Source organism: Telopea speciosissima, chromosome 4, assembly GCF_018873765.1.
Source record: "Telopea speciosissima isolate NSW1024214 ecotype Mountain lineage chromosome 4, Tspe_v1, whole genome shotgun sequence".
NCBI lineage: Eukaryota > Viridiplantae > Streptophyta > Magnoliopsida > Proteales > Proteaceae > Telopea > Telopea speciosissima.
Window position 1 is genome coordinate 17,431,271 of NC_057919.1, and position 7,147 is coordinate 17,438,417.

Below are 7,147 nucleotides of genomic sequence, written 5' to 3' on the forward strand. Positions count from 1 at the left end.
TTGGGGATACGGTGATTGTAAACCGATTGAGACACCCTATGACTATAACAAGCGGTTGAAACCTAACACGATGACATCGTGAATCGGTTAGATTATTCTAAACTCGATTGGTAGTCTCATGTATGCAATGAGTTGTACTAGGACAGACATAGCCTTTACGGTAGGCATTTGAGTCGTTTCACTAGTAATCCCGGAAAAGAGCATTGGGATGCCCTATCGAGGTGATGAGATACCTTAAGGGTACTCAAGGTTATGCTTTATGTTATAATGGACATCCTCCAACTTTGGAAGGATATTCGATGCATCTTGGTGCTCGATTTGGGAGACAGCAGATCCACCGTGGTTATGTATTTACACTAGGAGCAAGTGTAGCATGGAAATCCAAAAGACAGACTAGTATTGCTCTGTCATCTATGGAATCGAACTTTATGCTCTAGCTTCGGGAGATGAAGCGAGTGGATAAAGGATCCGATCATGGATATTCCATTGAGGAGTTTTAAGTTAAACTCTATATCTATATTCTCGTGATAATCAAGCAACCAAGACGATTGTGAATAACTCACTCTTTAATGGTAAGAGGAGACACATCAGTGAAACAGCTATGCTTGAATTATAGAAGAACAAGGGATTATCACTTTGATTGATGTGAGATCGAAGGATAATACGCGATGCCCTTACAAAGGGATTGAACAAAGATCGAACATTCAAAACTACAGGGGAGATGGGGTTAAAGACCATTTAGTCGGTCTTAACCTAACCCAATATTATTTTGAATTATTCGAATCTCATCTAGCCTTGGTAAGCATTCGGGATAGTTTACATGTTTCGGATAACTTAGTTAGGTTACTAAGTATGGCGGTTTGTAAAACCATTCCAAACTTGATGGTGTAGCAAATTTTCATGTGAAGTCTCCTTACTTTGTTATTCCACAAAGGAATATGAAAAATGTCGATATGTTTCAATGATATTGTGCTAGTCTTTATGTCATTCCAAATTTGATGACATGTCTTTCATAGTATGGTGTACCATTCCAAATTTGATGATACAACATAAATCTATGGTGATATGACGAATACAGATTCCAAATGGAAACATGGTATGGTCCTTATGATAGAGACTATATAGGATCGAGTTCTTGTAAAGAAACTTGATGATGATGCTTATTGTTTTTTGATTTACCTTCACCATATATGAAATGTACTAAGTTCTTATTGTTGAACTAGATACTATTGTGCAAATGATTGAATTCATAATATCTTATGAAATTCATATTTGACAAATTACGAGAGAATGGCGAAGATGGAGGAGAACGGTTGAATCGGATCTCGATGAGGATGACTTACTTGATGAGTAAAGTCACATGGATTGCAAGGACTTTTTCCTTTGATTATTTCTTTTGGTTTAGCCACTTGCATGTGGAACTTGGATTTATTGTTGGGTTTAGTTTTGATCTAAAACCCTAGTTTTATTTCTTGAAGTCTACTTATTTCTTATTTGATTTATTGGATTATTGATATTCAATTTATATTGATTCAATTACTGATTGAACAATGGTTCCTATACATGTGTAATGGATATATGTAGAACATAGGAGGAGATTGTAAGGGTATTTACGTAATATCCCTTTATATGTTCTCATATAATCCTACTTGTATTAATGCCCAGGCTGTGAGGGGCAATTTAGTAATTAGCCCATCCGACCTAAACCCTAGTTTTCCTATATATACTAGTTGGAGGCGATGCAGGTATTCCAAACTAGATACTCAGTGGTGTAATGCTTTAAGCAACCTTGTGCTTAAAACCCTAACCCTAACACTCTACACAAACGTCTGGACCAATGAGTGAGCATGCCTGGGTATTTACCTAGGGGGCAAAGGCGTCATCTAAGAGTTCATCAAACTGGCTACCTAGCGAACACCACTCGACATGCATGATGGTTTCGTTAGTAGGGGTAGAGAGAGAGAGAGAGATGGAAATACTTTTTTATTAAAATAATTTGATTGTTGTGCAAGCTATTTTTGTGCTATAAGTATAAAATAATGTTGTAAATAAATCATAATGTAATATAATTACTCATCTTAATTTTTTTTTAAATGCAATCAAAAATTATTTTTTTTGGTTAAAAGAAATACAATGATTCATACTTTTGTAATATATATGTATATTAAATTAATGAAATCATAGTACAATTCATTTGGAAAACCATGCTTAGAAATATCACTACAAATTAGGTACGCTTGGGTAAAATAAGTGCTAAAATAAAAATATCAATGATGTTTAGTAAATGAAAAATGAAAAAAAATAAAAATTGGAGGGGGATGTTACACATGTTAGCATCAACAGTAGAAGACTCAATTAAAAAAGAAGAAAATAATATGAAAATTAATATATTTATAAATTGGACAAGAGATCTCTACTTGATCGCATGATCTCTACACACGTTTTAAGTAGTTCATGGATCATTAGACTGGACCTAAAAACATTGTTTTGTTTTTTCTTTCATGGCAAGGGGGGGGGGGGGGGGTTTACCTTGTTTTTTAGTCGATTTAAGTTAGTTCCTAGTTTTCTCTAGCTTTACTAAATGAAAACCGTGCCTTTTGAAGAAAGTTGTGGTTGGTCCCTTTGGCATGGGCCACAACTCCATTTTTGGGAGAAAATTGAGCAGGAAAAACCAAGCCAAAACCTAAGTATAAAAGGAGAACTTGGATTTACAAACCTTTAACCGGCCACCAAATTGAGATGGGCAAGTTTTTTTGAGGCTTGTCTACATCTTAGGGAAAAGTATCTCCAAGTTGTTGCGGAGGCTATGTAATTTTCTCTCTTTCTCTTTCTTTCCTCTTGACACTCTCTCTCCTTATACCCCTAATTTACAAACCGTTGTGCACTTCCTCATTGGTGGGCTCCCCACCCTACCGGCTCAGAGAACTCTCTCCCTACTTCATGATACAATCTAACTCAACTCGGCTAAGACTTAAAAAAGAGCTGACCACTCAAGTCCTATTTTTGTCATTATACCCCATTCCCGAGCTGTAATGCCTAGAAAAGTCTTATATTGTCTTAAAATTAGGTCATATTTTTTAAGGGATAAGGTTTCCTACAATGGCAGTGTAAAAAGGAATTTGCACATTACAACCAATGAGGGGTAGGAAAATGGTATCATCATATGGGGCCACATTGTTAGGATATGAGAGAGACATGTTAGTGTAGATCACATATTATTTATTATATATATGCTGAGAGTATAAAGGAATATGTACAAGAACAGTACGTGTAGCAATTTTTTCCATTTTTTTTTTTTAATAACTCAAAGCCATCAATAATTTCTCCTCGCCATTTATTCTCTACGTCATTCTTTGTTCATCACTTGTTATTTTAACTCCTCTGATATGTAACATGCCACTCTTCCTTATTAGTGCATTTACATGGCCTCAAATGTACATGCCCATACTACCTCAAGTGACAACTAGGAACCATTCACAAATTAGCTCAAATATATTCATCTTCTCTTCTTGTTTTGCTGTCCATTGTCCTCAATACTTGCCATTTATTCATGTATTGTTTGTTTTATTGTTGAACATTTAGTTCCATTCCACATGATTGGTTCTATAATTGTAAAAAAAAAAATGGTCACGTCAACAGTGTGGTCATGTCACTTTCTCTCTCCTCTTTGGCCATGTGGGCCCCATCTATGAACTGTGCAATGCCCCGTCACGTGACCCTCCCCCCCTCCCCCACAATTGACTTGGTGTGGGAATTCTATTCGATCTACTTCGGTGGTGCAATGATCCACTACCCGTTAGTGTATTATGAAATTTTCCTTTTCAAGTTTTAATGTAGTTTGTCGGATCTTTATCACCTCCAGTTGGCTGCCCGGCCCAGTTCCCCAGTTCCTCTAACAAAGAGGGGCTGAAATGACCTCTCTACCCATGCCCAAACACTCTGCCCGGGTGGGATCCACCATCCCCCTATTAGAGGAACTGGGGAAGTGGGCCGGTCAGCAAACTGGAGGTGATAATTTTTCCGTAGTTTGTCTATCATACAAGTATACAACACTCCATAAAGACCTTTTCACTCTATAATTTTCTTCTTTTATCTATGATTGAATTTGGTATGAGAAATTATCACTCTGATGTCTCTCTTTATAAATTAATTCTAATCACTCCATTTTCTTATGAGAATTTATTTCAAACAGTCCATTTTTTCAAAAATGAAAAAGATATCTTTTCAATCTTATTTTAGGGCTCTATCATGATTGTATTTAGGTCATAATTTTTCTTTTTGGTCAATAGAGATATAATTTCGATCAAAAAATAAAAGGCCAAATGTTCTCTGTGCAGCAACGTAGGCTGTGCCCTGACACATGGGGATGGGCGAAATGACCACCCCGCCCCCTTGAATGGGCAACCCATGTGTCTGGGCGCAGCCTGTGCTACTGCACAGAGAACTTCCTCCCATTTAAAATATAGAGATATGATGGAAGTACATATTACATAGTTTGATACAGAACTACAAAGTTAGAAGAAGAGAGAGTGAGGGACAGAAGTAGAGGGCATAGCCGACTCTTTGGCGTCAACCACTTGCTAGCAACGTCCATCACCGTGCTGGAGTAGGGAGAAAGATTGTACCATAACTACACCAAATCACGGCCACAGTTTGAAAAATCAAACTTTTTGGAGAGATCCATCACCGTGCCCTAGTAAGTTACTAAGTTACCCTTACCAAAAAAAGCTACTAAGTTACATTGTGATGTCTCTAGCCACTGAAGCAACGAGCTATTGACTATTTATTTATTTTTTTGATAAAGTATATGAAACCTATTTAGTGCCATCTATGTTGTCATATGATGGATCTTGAGGTCCATTGTCAATTTGGTAATAACTCAATATGACAATATGTACATCTATTACTCTCACTTAATTACTCACTCAATTCCTAATTCTCATTATTATTGGTCAGAATACAAACTTTAGCATCAGAAAAGAAAATCCACCTCGGAGCCGGCTCCGACCCTCTCGGCTCTCGCTTGCTTTATTCTTACCTTGTGGTGTGCAAATCTTCCCACTTACATGAGAGATCAGATTCTAACGGCAACATATAGATTTGATGGGGTTAAATAGTTTGTTCACTTGCACGTGGTGTGATCATTGCTCCAAAAAGAATGTGGTTGGCAAAGTGCTATGAAGTTGTGCCCCATTACACACTATCACTCCAAAAAAGTTGTAAACCATCCAATATAAATCACACACTTAGGTACGGTTTGATAACCTTATGCGTGTGTCTCTAGCCATTGGAATTTCTTCACAAATTGTCCCTCTCAAAGAACAATTTTATGGGGATAGGACTATTAACCCCAACTTAGCACGGCTTGAGAACCTTCGAATTTTATGGATGCTATTGAGTTTCAGGGGAGGGGTAGTTGTCGATGCACTACAGCAGGGCAATCACTGTGGTGGGGTGGGTTTTCAGGGGAGGGCGGGGGTTAGGAGTGGAAAAGAAGCTCCATTAGTGATGGAATTACTCCCGATTTCACGGCTTTCTCAGTGAATTCAGGATCGTTCGGTTGAGTAATGGGGCGGTGGGTTTTCTCAAGGTTTCTTCTTAGGGTTTCTTCAAGGAGGAGGTTGAGAGAAGGGCATGATAGAGAGGTCGAGAGAAAATCTTTGTTTTTTCTTTTGTTTATCAAGAAACACTTTGCTACAATTGGTACAAGTTACAAATCTGTTACATGATGCATAAATGTATATAAATTTTGATTTTATGGTGCCAAGAACACATGAAACAAAACAGGTTTATCAAACGGTTGTTTGGGTGTTTTTATGTGTTAGGAACACAAATAGCACAGAATCACCAGAAACGTAAGGTTATCGCAACATACCTTAATTTTGCATGAGCCCTCATGCTAAGCGTTGTACCCGGGTTAACAACACGGCCACGATCCTCCCTTCCACAATCCTCACAGCTCCAATAATTTCTTTCCACGATATTGTGCAATTTTTCTATGTAAACTTTCGATGACCTATTCACAATGGATTCCAATTGATCCATTTTCCGTAACCAATCGTATAAGGGTTCATGCTTTAGGTTTGAAAATTAAGATTTTGGGCTTGGAGGACTTGGATTTTTTATGGTTTAAGTTTTCAATTCTGGTTCATATTGTTTCAACCCCCCCCCCCCTCTCTCTCTCTCTCTCTCTCTCTCGTGAAGAAGAGGAAAAAATCATTTGTGTTTCCTAATCCTTGTCGACACCTTCTCCTTTTTACTCACTTTTCTCAAAGAAATAATCATTTGCGAGGGGAGTTAAGTCGGATTTGGGTCCTCTATAGCACCACATGGTGTGTAGCACACTATTTGACGGCCCGTAGTGTTTGGACACGTAATCCAACACACATGTGGGACATTGGGCTGCGTACCTAAGCACTGTGGGCCGTTAGATGTGTGCTATACATCATGTCGCACTACAGAGGAGCCCAACGCGAATTAAGTTTGACCGCATGAGATTTGCTTTATTTTTAAAGGGCACAATGTTCTTGGGTTGGCATATGAGAAATAAATTCTTATATATGCTGTGTTTGATATGCATTCTAGGTTGATGCACATTCTCGAATGATAAAAATAGTTGTTTTTATCGTTCGAGAATATGAAATCGACCTAAAATGCATTCAAAAAATGCATATCAAATGCAATCTTAATCCACATATTTACCTTCGTCACATGGTAGATTGGATGAGACTAAAATTTTATGGACATGTAGAGCCCAAGGTCCAATTAGAATCTATCATGTGGCAATTAGGAGAGATCTAGTCGTGCTTAGAGTATCTGCATATGGACATGGGTTGCATGCCAATATACAGGAGGATATTTGATTTTTTAGAACTTACGTGTGGTTAATCAAAACCATCTTCTCTCTATCCAATGATCAGAACTTACTCATCACTTTTTCACATGACGTAAATAATTGAATTAGACTAGGTGTTATTCCTTTACCTGTTAGACTAGGGGGGTTTTGCTTTTTTAATTTTTTTCTTCCAATTTTATAAACTAAACTGAAATTCACAAGTCACGAGTCACGATTGACCTTAGGAGTGATATCATTGTTGTATAGTAGGGATGTAAAGGATGGTCAAAATTCGAATTCCATTCGTATATG